This window comes from Zalophus californianus, chromosome 9 (genome assembly GCF_009762305.2).
Source record: "Zalophus californianus isolate mZalCal1 chromosome 9, mZalCal1.pri.v2, whole genome shotgun sequence".
NCBI lineage: Eukaryota > Metazoa > Chordata > Mammalia > Carnivora > Otariidae > Zalophus > Zalophus californianus.
In genome coordinates, this window is record NC_045603.1 from 29,867,328 (window position 1) to 29,884,170 (window position 16,843).

The following is a 16,843-nucleotide window of genomic DNA, read 5'->3' on the forward strand; positions in this document are numbered from 1 at the left end:
TATCTTATCTAGGTTTACTAAAAGTCAAATATGTTACCTCTATTGTAGAATATGGTGAAAAAGGTAACTTAAGGTGATGGTTAGCTGTTTAACATCTCATGAAAATTTCACTAAGCATAATTGTCAAGAACTAGAAAATTATTGCAACAGAGGAGAGAAATCAGGCTTAACTCCAAATATAGCAAAGACAGCTGGGGATTTATAGCCAACAAGCAGAATGAAGGGGTTAGTGTATGGAAAATTACTAAGAGAAATCAAGGGCAGGGGGGAGTCTTGCTAACCTGACTTAACAGAATTCTTACTGAAGGGAAGCCGGGATTATCAGATATCAAAGGTACAGGATAAGGAATTTGATCAGATATCAAGGGTAGAAGAATTCTCACTAACCTGATTTAAGCAGGTATTTTGCTACAACTGGATGAAGCCTAGCCAAAAAGAGGGTTCAGAGGGACCTGTTTAGTTTAGGGGGATACAGAGACGTTCAGAGCAGCTTGTCTAAAGTTTGGTCAAAAAGAGAGTCTCTGTCTATTGATGCTACTTTGCTAAATTATTGAGAGTCAGAATATCTTGAACTTAACTCATTTGATTATGAAGGCAATCATGCGCAGTGTACCAAACCCACCCATTTACCTTCTTGGGCGGCTTAGGTAAGGCACTTCTCTGCTTAGGGCAAGTTTAATCATCTGCAAAGGACTATACCTGGCTTACTGGACTCTGTATAGCACATAAGACAGTAGTTTGAAAATGCCTTGAAAACTCTAATTTGCTATGCATATACAAGGTGCTTTTATTGTCAAGGATGCCTGTCTCTTCCTTATTTCAATGAACTCAAAGCATGAGTAGCCTGCTGCCTTCTGGACCACAGACAGAAAAAGCCATTACCTCCTATAAGTAACTCCCTCTGTATTTTGTTAACACCTCTATTGCAGCCTTTATGGTTTTGTGTTGCAATTATCTAGTTACACAGCTTTTCATTCCACCACTCTTTTCTCAAGACAGGCAGCTTACGTCATTTTTCTTTGTGTTCCCAGTGCCTGTGGCACATATTTGGGCTTCAGTAAGTATGTGCTGAAAAGACAAATAGTTATTTCTTGATTCCAAGAACATCTACTAAGAGTTCTTTGTTTCTCTAGTTTTCCTGAAGCAGCATCCCCCAGAAACCAAAGAAACTCTTTCCCTGGCTCTCCTTTTAGTCTATTAGTAAATGAAGTCACATAGCACATGGAATTTATGTTCTAGAAGAGCATGTAAAACACAAATTACATATAGTCGAAATTGTGTTTTGTAAAGGCCTTCAGTAGCATTTTATCTCTCTTTTGCAACCTTTCTTTCACTGGGTCAGTGAAAACGAACAAACAAACAAAAATGAAAAAAAAATTTGCCATAAGCAATCTTTTAGATAAGCAAAGCGACTTATTTCTGTAAGTTAAATGGGTATGTGCTGGTATTCCTTTGTATTGTTGGGTTCTACTTAATTCCCATCCTCTGATTTTCTTCTTTCCTCTCAGCTAGAACCTTTCCACTCTTGTAGGTTTAGACCTACATTAGTTTCTATCAAAGGCAGTGCAAGGCAGGGGGACTCAAATTAAGGTTCACCACATAAGCAACTAACAGCAAGTTTTTGGCCCCAACTAATTGGATCTCATCCCCAATTCTGGATTCCAGTTATATTAGGGGATTTCTACTTTCTTCCCAAGATCACATTCTCTGCCTCAGGGTTCATGAGTTAACCCTATCCCTGCCTTTCCCCTGAATGCATCAGTCTCTGAGGAGTCTGCCTGGTCCCCTGTTCTAGGAGGGGCAAGGGGACTTCTAATTGCTAATCAGCTTCTCCTCAGACATATGGAGGTTCTAGTTTCTTTCTCCTGCTCTTAACACTCTACCTATACTCTTGCTCTATTTTCAGATAGTTTTTCCTATCAAGACATTTAAACCCATCAAATACCATTTTCTACTGCAAGTGGGCCTCTCTGCCCCCAGCCTGACAGCCGGTTCTGGGTCCTCACTATTCTGTCTCACTACTGTGAACCCCACCATCGTATCATCACATCATCATATTTGACTCAGTTGAGGCAACTCAGGCAAATAACTGACTTTTTAGAGAGAACAGACGGATATTGCAGCCACAAATAACGTAATTTGGAAACCGTCAAACCATTTAACACAAGACTCACGTATTAAGCATTAGTAGATTCCCTCATATATCATCTATCTCATAGATTTTCTGTTTTACAAGGAAAAGGACTATCCAAAAATTGGTTTCCAAAATGTTCATTTTTGAGTTATGAAGAGATAATTTCATTAGGGAACAAGATCCAACATTGGATTTAACTCATAACCTTGAAATATACAAAGATATAGGGTCAGGTGTTCTTCAGTTTGGAAATTTGGCATACTATATCTCTGCTTATAGAAGAATCTTATGTGTGAAAACAATGATTCATCAAACAGTTTAATTTTCTGTTTTCTTGGAGAGTATTCAGCAGTGTGTGACTTCAAAAAATTTATATACAATACATAAAAATATATATTTATATTTATATAGTTGCACACACACACACACACACACACACACACACACACACACACACACACACACACACACACACACACACCCTGTTCTGTGATTTGAATTATATTTAGAAAGTTTTGGAAGTGGGGTATAAAATCAGATCCAGGAATGAGGTGATGGTGAAGATTTAGACTTTCCTTATAAGACACACCAAGATGAGAATTGGCTCATCTGTGTAGCTTAAGTCTTCAAATACCTTAGCTGAGATATGATAAGAAATATGCCTTATTTCTTATAGTTATATGTTTTGAATTAATTCTTTCCTACTGCTGTTTCTCCTGCATGCAATTACAATGCCTTTGACCCAACTGCACAAACATAGCAAACTTGGGGGCTTTTTATAGGCTCTTGGTCATGTAAAGAAATAACAATAAAAAAAAAGAATAAAAATCAAAGTGAATGTTTCAAGTATCATGTGAAAAGCTGGCCACATGTTGAAAGTCACTTGCTTTTTGCAATTCAAAACCCTCTATTTTAAGGGAAAAAATTTTGAGACTCAGAAAACATGATTGGATTTCCACTTATGTCTCATTATTAGTAGGAGTCCTGCATGGTTCTAACATTTACTGCTTTGTAATATGAGTACATGGGACAATATAAACACTCTGACCCTTAACTCAGGTTCTCATCAACTGTACTCCATGCCTTTCTAGTTTGGCCTGTTATCTACATAAAAAATGAAAAACACAGGATTCAGCAATCCTATCAATTAATTTATCAGTTAGGTTCAAAGCAAGCATAGTTAGAGAAATTAAGTAGTTGGGTTTTTCTGTGCATTTTATAGAAACAGGAAAACTAACATTGTGCAGAAAACACAAAGGTAGACAATGTATGTGCTGGGGTCAATGGTTCAAATGGGCCTGGCTCAGAGAAGGGGTAAAAAAAAAGGTTATTTACATCATGATTTTTCCTTGAAGCCCTTTTCAACTTCTTACAAAGCATGACAATACTTTGCTAATCTGCTTTCCTGTGATCTTAGCTTTTAAGTCCTACTCTTTAAAAAAAAATTCTCTGTACTGTTCTGAGTCTTGATAAAAACTCTGTTGCAAGTTTACTGAAGGAATTTGACATTTTGATGGAAATCAGGATAAAAAAAAAAAAACACTGCACGTATATTCCTCACGAAAGACCAGTGTGAGAACATGGCATGTACAAACACATATTAAGAAACGATTATCAACAATCTGGAGAAAACTGGGTTTTCACTGACATCAAAACAGGAAGACAAAGGTATAAAAATAAACTAACAGCCAATCAGGTTTACTGAAAAAAATGCCTTCCATTGTTACCATTATCAGCCCACTCTAATTAAAAAAAAAAAAAAGTTTTTTGCTGAGAATGCTGTTGACAAGGAAAGAAAGCTTTTTCAATTTGTCTAAGATAAGCTTTTCCTTTTTGTTCTAATTGCCTGGGAATCAACTATCGTTTCATTTCTAGATTTATTCCATTAATTTATAGCCTAGCAGCACACAGAGGGACTTAATTCATGGAGAGCTAAGCTAACCTCCTATTTGAGCTCTCAGCCTCATGATTCAAATTCCCCCAGTGATGGGGAGAACTAAAAGGACAGTTATTTTCTCTTCATTTCCATAATTTCATGCCTATCAATCCTTTTCATATTTCTTACATGATTTCCTAAATTGTATATAACTTCTAAATTGGTTTATAATTTACCTCCCTCTTGCAAATGAAGCCATTTGCTTAAAGTCTCTGAAAATGATATATGTTGGACCAGTTGTAAAAAAATTTGAGAAAGGTGGGGCAGTATTGCAGTTGTTTTAAATCATCTGTGCCTTGGCAGGAATGATAGAAAAAATAAAAAATAATGTAAAACACTAAGAAAGATAGACAAAGAAGAGAGGACAAGTGAGAGATCTTAAGAATTATTTTTCCTTTTTTCCCAATAATTTTGTTGTTATTGTTTTGTATACACGCACACCCTATAAAAACTTATCCAGATTACTCACAACTCTTCTTTGAATCCCAGATCCCTACTCCAACTCCATAACCCCTGTGGTAACCACTGTTACCTCTGAGGGATATCCTGGATTTGAAAAATGTGAATACTTAACATTCCTCTTATAATTCTTGAGAAATTTTCTAGTTCAGTTCTACTTCCTTTAAAAGTATATCAGCAATTCCAGGATATGACTATCTACAAATGACCCCAAATCAGTCTTTGATTCTTAGTAATAATATTTCTAGATAACAGATCATGTTTTCTAGTTCCCTTTTCTGTAGTCTTTCCTAACCAACCTGGATTTTCTGATGCTCTATTTTAAAAGCAGTAGGATTATTAGATAGTACATATGTTTAAAATTAGAAAATGACAGTTTTATATCATAAATTCAACCAAATTCTATAAACTGAATATATTAGTAACTGCTATGAATATTGCCAAGATCCTACTGTTCAGCTGACATATGGCTCCCATTGATTATATCTTATATTATGTCAATAAAGAATGAAATGCACTTAATAGGAAATCTTGGCAATTTATGTCTATAGTAAGAGAGTTTTAATTTTAGCATAGTCAATATAATCCAGAGTAAATGAATAAAAAAATGATTTGAGCTTCCTTTCTGGAGCACAATTTTACCCTTTCATACATAGGGAGGTGAGTTCAATGGTTAATATATATAAAAAAATTTCATGTTCATTTAAGCCTGTCCATATAGCTCATTGTCTTTACAAGGATACACAGCCCACTAATTTATTTCAAAACTATCACAGACAAGATTACTTGCAAGCAAGTCTACTCACTAACCAAAGTTAGTACTATATCACCCAATTATTAAAATGATAGATAAATCGAGGCTTTCGTAAAATAAATTTAGGTATTTTGATAGGGTATAATCCAAACAATAAATCATCTGGCTTCAAAGACCTAGGTATAAATCCTAGCTTGCGGGTGCCTGGGTGTCTCAGTTGGTTAAGCTACTGCCTTCGGCTCAGGTCATGATCCTGGAGTCCCGGGATCGAGTCCTGCATCAGGCTCCCTGCTCAGCAGGGAGTCTGCTTCTCCCTCTGACCTTCTTCCCTCTCATGCTCTCTCTACCATTCTCTCTCTCTGTCTCTCAAATAAATAAAAATCTTTAAAAAAAATCCTAGCTTGGGACAACTTTTGGGACAACTTTTCTTTTAATCCTTTGCTTTTCATATTTTCCATCTGTCATAGTAATTCATAATCAGTAAATTGTCAACATGAACAATGTAGTAGTGTTTTGCAAGTAGTTGTGAAAACTTTGGTCAACATTATTTTGCAAATTGAATTCAGATACCTTACAATCCATCTGTGGATCCTTAAGGGAGAAGTGGCATTTAAGATGATATATTAGATATGAGCTTTGCCTCTGGGACCCAGAAGACCTGAGTTTGTATGACAGACACTGTGGACTGGATTTTTCAAAATTCACTTATGCCTTTCATTTGCCTTCTTGTACTGCAGAAACTAGAAAGCTAAAAAATTTCCTCATTCCCTTGTAGCCAGCACTCCAAGTGGGATTTAGCTTCTTAGATTCAGATGTACTGGTGTAAGATTTGAATTGAATTCAGAACTGGGTTATTTAGGGGGAAAAAGTAAGGCATCCGTTTTTCACATGCAGATCAAAGCAGAGGTAGCATAGCCTAGGAACATTACCAGTGGCTACCAGATTTGGCAGAGGAGGCTCCCTGACCTCAACAATGGCAGTTAGGCTCTAGAGCTGACAAGTGTAGAAGTGGCTTCTTAATTTCACAAGCAGCATCCTGCCTGTGGCAGAGTTGCAATTCCCTTTCTGGTCCAGTTCCGTGGTTTATCTTCCTTCCCAGAGCACAAAAGTTTAGAGAGTCTTAGTCCATCCAACATACACCTGGAAAATCTGGACAGGAGTTACAAAATGACACAGGGGAGCTACAGCCCTGTCCATGTAGCCCGTTAGAACAGGTGAAGAAACTAAGCCCAGAGAGGTTAAGGAACTGTCCCAGGATCACACTGAAAGAAGCTGGCCATGAGAGAAATTCCAGACTTGGGCTGATATGCAGCCAGAGGCACCAGTACATCAATACTAGTTGTTAAAATATCGAAATGTTCTGTAATGGTTGGTAAATAGCTGCTGTCCTGAGTCCCCTCTATGCCCCTGGCCCTTCTGTTAGGACCCGGTAGGCTTTCTTGCCTGCTAGGAACAGGTAATAGCTGGTACAGCAATGGGACATCAGCATTTTAGCCATTTCCTTTCTGATCGTATGATTTATGCCATCTAATTGTTAAGTATTTTTATTTGCATCCCTGGGTGGGCCTCTGCAGGCAGGTGCCTTCTACCACACCAGGTTACTTCTTTGCTTAACATGTTATTGAATTCAACAGAATACTTAGGTTTCACACTGCAGTAACACAATGTTAATCTCTCCTTAGAACAATAATACCATTACTGTTTGTGGAGGAGGGAGGCGATGCTAGAAACTTGGCAATCCTCTGTCATCAGAGGGAGCTCATCCAAAGATGTCAATTTATGAAACTATATTTTTGACAGGTGGGTAGCAGCCTTATAGCACTGGTGAAATGCTTAACAAACTGAAAAATGAATCTGAGAAGATGAAAGGTGTCTATTTTCAGTGTTAATAACATATACAGAGCATAGTCTTGAATATGTAAGATTTTATAATTTTCACATGTATAATTTATAACAGAACTTACCCTTCAGTAAGGAGCTAAGAGAAAATAAGCCAAAGGACCATTAAGCTACACAACACTGTGTAACTGAGTTATTTTACTTCCGGAAACACTAGGTGTTATGACAAAATTCTTCACATTTACACTTCTTGGCGTCTGGGTTTGACAGCTGCATTGAGCAACAAACATGCAGAATAACTCTCTTCCTATTATTGTTTATCATAAATTACTCCCAAATTCTCAAAATGCAAAATCCCCCAGACTTTCTAGACCCTTGATCAATAACGAGTGAGTCATTACATAAATACTGCTCGGATGATCAGCCTTTATCCGAGAAATGGAAGATAGATTTTCTTATCTTTCCTGGCACCTAATTCTGCTGTAAAACAAATGTGTCATAATTTATTTAAAGTTCAGGGAAAAGAGAAAACCCCAGAGTTCCTGAAGTCTAGTGTACTTACCTCATGGAAAAATTGTAAAGGGTCAGACAGCTGCTGCTATTGAATTTAAAAAATAATTTTAAACATAATAGCATAATGGGTGGGCATAGAAGGTGGAGCCACAAGATTCTCACAACGAAATCCAACTGTTCCCATCTCTAGACCTCACAATTTTACTGGGAGAATTCAAAAACATCAAAAACATCTTTTTAAATATTAGAATAGTTGAAAAAATAATGCTAGACATTCACGTAAGCCTAGTAAGATGAAACACATTGATTCTACTCTGTCCTAAATGCCACGAATTTAAGAGTATAAGTAAATAGAGATAAATACTTTTAAAAGGTGGGCTACTTCCCATATAATCAGAAAGAATGGGAATGGAGAAAATAGCAAAAGAAAGTTGGTAATAAAAATGTAAGAGAGGAGACTAGGAACTGACTTAGCAGAGTGACAACAGCTGCAACTAAGTACTTGCATTTATCATTTACCAAATATGTACTGAGCACCTACTGTGTGCCGGGCCCTGTTCTAGAGAGGAGCAATAGAGCAGGGAATAAAAAAGGCAAAAGCTGTGCCTTCATGAAACTCAAACAGAAGACACCACTGAGAAGAAAGTTGATTTGTGCCACAGAACCACAGAGAGGCTGGAAAAACAAATTAAGGGCACAAGGTAACTCTGTACCTCTGAAAAGTGCTAAAAATAAATGGAAACGGTAAAAATCTTTTAAAAAAACTTTTTTAATTATTGGGCACCTGGGCGGCTCAGTTGGTTAAATGACTGCCTTATGCTCAGGTCACGATCCTGGAGTCCCAGGATGAAGTCCCGCGTCGGACTCCCTGCTCAGCAGGGAGTCTGCTTCTCCCTCTGACCCTCCCCTTTCTCATGCTCTCTCTCTCTCTCTCATTCTTAAAATTTTTTTAAAATATTTAATTATTTGAGAGAGAGAGTGTGCACAGGAGCAGGGAGCGGGGAGCAGAGGGAGAAGCAGACTCGCCGCTGAGCAGGGAGCCCAACGCGGGGCTCAATCCCAAGACCCCCAGGGCCCCCAGGACCCCAGGTTCAAGACCTGAGTCAAAGGCAGAGACTTAACTGACTGAGCCGCCCAGGCACCCTTTAAGGGACAATTAGATATTAGATGGCTTCTCTAACTCAGCGCAACTGGTGTCTTACACCAACCTTCCAAGAATAAGGAAGGTTGCTTCGCTTCCATCTTCCAAACCTTAATCAAAATGATTGGCAGGGGTACTAACCTGGAACCATTATCAGGAGGGGCATTCTGGGAAATGCAATTCCAGTTTGTCTAAGTTGGCACAATACAAACCCACAAAGAGAAAGATTTGGGATTCAGAAGATAGTGGGCCCAAGAAAGGAGTGGGGAAAGAGTACTCTGTGGATAATAAAGAGAAGTTCATGGAAAAAACAACTGAGCAAAATGCCTAAAAAGAAAGAAATCCAGATTGGAACAAAAGGACAGAGGGCTCCAAGAAGTTTGGATTCAAGAAAAATATGAACTGATAAACTGAGGTGTTTGATTACAATAAGAGGTATTTTTCAGTTCTTGTCAGTGAGCAATTAAAACTACAAGGAAAAAAAATGAATAGATGCACAGGAAGCAAAGTGCAATCATAATCTACATGGCTCAGTCGTTAACGATATTTACATCATTATAATCATCTCTACAATGAGCAGCAATTCAACAAAAATTAAGAAGAAATACATGGAGAAAAGAGGAAAGGTAGTGTTAGAAAATGAAAACAACCTTATTCCTAGTAGGGAGTCAGAATATAATGTAAGTGTTTTTTAATTAATAGACTTTATTTGTTAGAAGTTTTATATTGACAGAAAAATGGAACTTTACAGTAAACATTCTCAAGTGACCCCTCCCGCTCACATACAGTCTCCCCCGTTGTTCATATCTTGCTTTAGTATAGTACATTCATTATAATTAATGGACCAATATTGATTTATCACTATTAGGTAAAATTTATCACTGTAAACTATAATTTAGATGAAGGCTTATATTCCATGTTATACAGCTCCATTGGTGAAGGAAGAAACTAAAATGCATCCTGCCCTGTATCTACCATTACAATATCATACAGAATAGTTTCCCTACCCTAAAATTCCCCTGCATTTCACTTATTGATCTCTCCATTCTCCAAACCTCTGGCAACCACTTCTCTTTACGCCATCTCTATAATTTGTCTTTTCTTTTCAGAAAGTCAGAGTTGGAATACTATGGGTAGTCTTTTCAGAACAACTTCTTTTACTTAGCAATATGCATTTGAAGTTCCTCTGTGCCTTTTCAGGGTTTAAGAGCTCATTTCTTTTTATTGCTGAAGAATCTTTCATTGAATGCTTGTACCACAGTTGCTTCCTCCACTTATCTAAATTGAATGACATCTTGGTTGCTTCCAGGTTTGGAAAAGTATGAACAAAGCTGTTATAAAATTTATGTGCAGATTCTTATGTAGCCATAAGCTTTTCACTCATTTAGAGAAATATGTACGTGAAATATCGCGGTATCCTATGGTAAGATTATTTTCCGCTTTGGAAGAAACTGCAGAACTGTCTTCCAAAGTGGCTGGACCGTTTGCATTTTCACCAACAATGAATGAGACCTCTTGTTATTCTGTGTCCTTAACCAGCATTTGCTGTTGCCATATTTTGGATTTTAACCACTTTAAAAATGAGTAATATACCTAATTGCCATTTTTATTTTCAACTCCCTGATGATATTTGATGTTGAGCATCTTTTCATATGCTTAGTTGCTATCTGTGTATCTTTGTTGGTGAGGTGACTCCTATGATCTTTTCCCTATTCTTAAGTTGAATTGTTTCCTTATTGTTGAGTTTTATGAGATCTTTGTGTATTTTAGATGCAAGTCCTTTATCAGATACGTGTTTTACAAATATTTTCTCTCAGCCTGTTGCTTGTATCTTAATTTTCTTAACAGTGTCTTTTATGGGACACAGGTTTTTAATTTTTAATAAAGTCCAACCTAACCATTTTTCTCTCATGAAATTTACTTTATAGTATTTTATCTACAAACCCAAGGTCACCTAGATTTTCTTCAGTTATATTCTGGCATTTCATAGTTTGTGTTTTCCATTTAGGTCTATGATCTATTTTGATTTAATTTGGGGGAAAGATATAACGTCTATGTCTAGATTTTTTTTTTATGTGGATATCCAGTATTTCTAGCACCATTTGCTGGAAAAGATTATCTTCGTCATTGAATTGCCTTTGTTCCTTTGTCAAAGACCAATTGACTCAATTTGTGTGAGTCTATTTCTAGGCTCTCTATTCTCTATTCTTTTCTGTTGATATATTGGTCCATTTCTTCTCCAATACAATGTCATCTTGATTACTGTAGCTTTATAGTAAGTCTTCAAATTTGGTGGTATCATTCCTCCAATTTTGTTCTTTTTTAGTATTGTATGGATTATCCCAGGTCTTTTGCCTTTTCAAAAAATGTTATAATCAGTTTGTTGATACACTCAAAATAACATGCTGTCATTTTGATTGGGATTGCACTGAATGTATAGATCAAGTTGAAAATGACATCTTAAAATATTGAGTCATCTTATCCAGGAACATGGAATATCTCTCCATGTATTTTGATCGTCTTTGATCTTTTTTAATCAGAGTTTTTAGTGTTCCTCATATAGATCTTGTATAATTTTTTTTAGATTTATGCCTAAATATTTCATTTCTGAGCATTAATGCAAATGGTTTTGTGTTTCAGGTTCTAATTGTTCATTGTGGTTATACAGGAAATGTTAACCTTATATCCTACAATCTTGCTATAATATCTTAATAGTTCCAGGGATTTTTTTTGGTCAGATCTGGGATTTTCTACATATATAATCACATCATCATCAAACAAATGCAGTTTTATTTCTGCCTCCCCAATCTATATACTTTTTATTTCCTTGTGTTATCGCATCCCAGTACAATGCTGAATAGAAGTAATAAGAAGGGGCATCTTTGCTTTATTTCTGATTTTAAGAGAAAGCAACCTTCTGCATCAAAGGAAGTCAGAATATAATGTGTAAAATTTTTAAAGACAATAAAAATATATCATTAAATAGCAAATATAAATGGTAAAAAGGATTAAAGAGTTTTCCTTTGGAGTGTGGAATGTAGAGAACAAGGAGGAGTGACAGAGAGTCCTGCTATTCATCACTATATCTTTTCATACTATTTGACTTGTAAAACATATGCTACTGTGAATAATATCTTAATAATTTTCTTCATAGTGATATCATGAGTAATGTTAATGAGGTCTATTTTTGTGACTAACTGGGGACAACTTATATAAATCAGCACAGTTTCTGATACATAGAAAGTAACCTTTGGATGTAATTAAGGCAGACTAAACACTCCAAAAGACATTCCTTCTACTAGACAACTAGGTCCTTGATGAAACAAAAACTTTAATGCACTTTGAGGTATACAGTAAATAAAAGAACACCTCTCAAATTCTCTGTCTTAAATGCTACCAACCCCTAACTTTTTTGAGAGAAAAAAAAATTGGCAGCTGAAACGAGCAACAAAGTCAAAAGTGAGGCATCAAAAGGCTGTCTTTCTCTGAAGGAAAATGTACTATCAGACTGTGTTTATTTTCTGTACTGCATAATAACTAAGTATCACAAACTTAGTGACTCAAAGCAACATGCAGTTTCTGTGGATCAGTAGTCTTGGTTTAGCTGGGTCCTCTGCAAGACTGCAATCAAGCTACCAACAAGGTCCAGGTTCTCATCTAGAAGCTTGACCGGAGAAAGTTTGTTTTCAAGTTCATTAACCTTGTTATAAAAATTTATTTCCTTGCAGTTTTAAGACTCATAGCAGCTCCCTTCTTCAAAGACAGCAAGAAGGGCAAGATTTTAAAGCAAGTCAGCTAGGATGATGGAGTCTTATACAATGTAACATAAAATCACCTTTGCCATATTCTTTTGGTTAGAAGCAAGTTATAGGACCTGCCCACACTGAAGGAGAGGGAATTATACAGGAACATGTACATGGTGGCCATCTTCAGGTCTGTCCATCATAAGACTGATAATGATCAGGATTCTAAGGGCAATGGGGAGGAAGATGGTAGAAGTGGAGATTTCTTCATTTAGGCAATAACTCAAAGGGGCGTAAAAAGGATCACCCACTATCCATAACACCATTTGGCTTCTCACAAAAAAAAAAAAAACAAGGAAGGAAGGAACTCTTTCAGATGTTTAACTACATAAAGTGTATCAGGTTGTTTCCAAAGTGCTTATATCAATGTATATTTCAAAATTAACTCTGGATGATATAACATTCTCAATTTAGGTTTCTAGACCCCTACATAATAAAAATCAGTAAAATTTATGTTTATTTTTAAAAGTGCAGACATAAAATGAGAGTCTGAAAAAACAACAAAGGATAGTTATGATTCCACAGAATTTAGATACTTAAATAATCAGAAATGGTTTATAAACTGGGAATTAAAGGGGTACATGGGTGGCTCAGTTAGTTAAGCGACTGCCTTCAGCTCAGGTCATGATCCTGGAGTCCCGGGATTGAGTCCCGCATCGGGCTCCCTGCTCAGCAGGGAGTCAGCTTCTCCCTCTGACCCTCCTCCCTCTCATGCTCTCTATCATTCTCTCTCTCTCTCTCAATAAAAAAAAAAAAAAATCTTTAAAAAAAACTGGGAATTAAATATTGCAAAAATGAAAAAGATTTATTTTAAAGACAGGCAAAATGACATACTATAAAATAACAAACCATATTTTTAAAGTAATTGAATAAGTGTTTCAAAATAAAAAGATTGTTGAAATCGGAGAATTGCTGAAAGATTAAAAAAGAAGATTAGATATATTGCTAAAGACAGTAAAATTGGAAAATAAATAGAAGATGCACAGACTCCTGCATGCAGGGGGAAAAAAGGTCAAAAATATGAAAGAATGGCTTGAATGATGGAGAAAACAGAATGAGATAATTTAACATATATTTTACCAGAGTCCCAGGAAGAGAGGATAGACAGATGAAGGGTAAGCTATATTTGAAGAGATAATGGACGCAATTTTTTCAGATCTAATGGGGAAAATAAAAACAATCTACAAATGCAGGAGACAAAATTAATCCCAAATAGATCCATAAAAAGAAATTCACACCTAGATCCATTGTACTTAAACTTCAGAATACCAAGCTGATTTTGAAATTTATTTGGAAGATCAAAGGCCTGTGAGTAGCCAAGACATTACTCAAGCTGAAGAATAAAGAGGAGCTATTTGCTGTACCAGATATCAAGTCTCATTATAATGCTATTATAATTAAGTCAGTGTTGTAGTAGTGCAGGAATAGATAAGGTGACCTGTGGAACAAGAATAAGACAAGAGAGGGGCCCCTGGGTGGCTCACTTGTTTAAGCGCCAGACTCTTGATTTGGGCTCAGGTCATGTTCCCAGGGTCCTGGGATCAAGCCCCTGTGTTCAGCTCCACACTCAGCAGGGAGTCCGCTTGAAGATTCTCTCCCTCTCCTTTTCCCCCACACTCGTGCAGGCTCTCTCTCTTTCTCTCTAAAATAAATAAATCTTGGGGGGAAAAAAAGAATAAAACAAGAGAAAGAGAGCCTATAAATAAAGCCACACATATAACGCAAACTCAGGGGCACCTTGGTGGCTCGGTTGGTTAAGTGTCATGATCTCAGGGTCCTGAGGTTGAGCCTTGTGTCGGACTCCAAGCTCAGCATGGAGTCTGCTTGTCCCTCTCCCTCTGCTCCTCCCCCCAGCTCGAATAAATAAATAAAATCTTTTAAAAAAATGATGCAAACTGAGGGTATGACAGAAATAGCCTATGAGGAAAAGAAGGGACAATTTAATAAGTGATGTATTTATCCATATGGCTATAATTAAGTTGGATTGTTACCATACACCATACACACGATATATGCCAGATGACTATGTCCTTAGATATAAGAGGCAAAACTTTAAAATTTTGTTAGAAATTATATGAGAACAATTTTTAAATTTGGGTTAGGGGATGATTTAAAATATTAAAATAAGATACAAGATTGATAAACTGTTAAATTTAAGAAATTCTATTTATAAAAAGGCATCATGAGAAAGTGAAAATCAATTCAACATTATAGATAATATTTATGACACATATAACCAATAATAAAATAATAGCCAAAGAATAAACAACACCTACAACTCAGTAAGAAAAATAAAATAACCCAGGGAAAAATGACAAATAAAAACAAGAGTAGGCATATCACGAAAGAGAAAGCATGAAGAGTAATACACATATAAAATTATATTCAGTTTTATGATTATGGAAATTCAAATTAAGATCACATTGAATTATGTATTTGTACCAACTAATTTGATCACAAATTAAGAAGTCTTCCAAGGCCCAGGATCAGCTGGTTGAATTATAAATTGATACAAGCACATTGGAAACAATTTGGTCCTATCTTGAATGGTTGAACACTGGAAAGTTCCCACAATCTGGCCACTTTCTTTAAGGTATCAATTTGGACAATTCTTACGTGAGTACACCAACAGCTGTGTACAAAAATGGTCATAATGGCATTATTAATAATAGAAAAAGATACATAAATGGAAATAACACAGTAAGAAAATGAATAAATAATAGCATATCGCTCAATATAAAATTATGCTACAGTATATAGATGACACTCAGAAATTAAATATAAGGTTAAGTTAAAAAATCAGCCACCTTAGAGGACAGAAACATCATGATTCCATTTTGTAAAGCTCAAAACCAATCCAAGGCAAACAATATTATTTGGTAATTGATATGTGTGTGTGATTAACAGCAATGGTAATGATTAGCAATTAAAACTGGCACAGTGCTTACCATTTGAAAGTCCTCTCCCGTGTGCTACAAATGGATTAACCAGTATAATTCTTATGTGAGGTAGATATTATAGCTATCCCTAAAAATAACAATTTAGAAACTGAGGCAAACAGGTTAAGTAACTTGCCCAATACAATTGGTCTGGCTCAGAGTGTGAATTCTTAACGTCTATGCTATATTGCATATAAATGATATTTGGGAGGTTTGTGTAAAGCAGGGAAATAGAATGGGGAGGAGCACGCAGGTTTATGCAAAGGAATTGGTAACATTCGAATTTTAGTTCCAATGGTGAACGATAAGTATGCATTTTAATGTTTTCTACTTTAACTTTTATGTATACGTCATGCTTATTATTTAGTAGCTTTCAAAATGTATGTAAATATTTTTTGAAAAAATAGAGCTACCCTATGACCCAGCAGTTGCACTCCTGGGTATTTAACCCCAAAGACACAGATGTAGTGAAAAGAAGGGCCATATGCACCCCAATGTTCATAGCAGCAAGGTCCACAATAGCCAAACTGTGGAAAGAGCCGAGATGCCCTTCAACAGATGAATGGATAAAGATGTGGTCCATATAAACAATGGAATATTACTCAGCCATCAGAAAGGATGAATACCCAACTTTTACTTCAACCTGGATGGGACTGGAGGAGATCATGCTCAGTGAAGTAAGTCAAGCAGAGAAAGTCAATTATCATATGGTTTCACTTATTTGTGGAACATAAGGAACAGCATGGAGGACATTAGGAGAAGGAAGGGAAAAATGGGGGGGGGGAATTGGAGGGAGAGATGAACCATGAGAGACTATGGACTCTGAGAAACAAACCGGGTTTTAAAGGGGAGGGGGTATTGGTTAGCCCAGTGATGGGTATTAAGGAGGGCACGTACTGCATGGAGCACTGGGTGTTATACGAAAACAGTGGATCGTGGATCACCACATCAAAAACTAATGATATACTGTATGGTGACTAACATAACATAATAAAATTAAAAAAAAAAAACATAGAATTTGATGATAATTAGGCTGTCACCTGAACGTCTGCTTCCAACAGCAAGGTCAGATCTGCTTTTTCCTACAATTCTATCTAATGGTAGCTCTCCCATCAGCATCACTAGTTAGGTATTTTCCTATACACCAGGCATTGTTCTAATTATTTAATATGCTTTCATTCTCATATTATTCACAATAATCTTGTGATTTAGGTATTTTTATCATCCCTATTTTGTAGTTAGGAAAAAAGGGAGGAAGGGGACATAGAGAAAGAAGCTAAGTAACTTGCTCAAGGCTGCATAGCTAGACAGTACCGAAACCAGAT

General features: G+C 36.4%; 1 long non-coding RNA gene across 2 annotated transcripts in view; it reads left to right on the top strand.

The window, feature by feature from the left end:
• The window catches only part of LOC113922728, a 78,449-nt gene that overhangs the window by 3,560 nt on the left and 58,046 nt on the right, over positions 1–16,843 (top strand). The window lies entirely within an intron of this gene.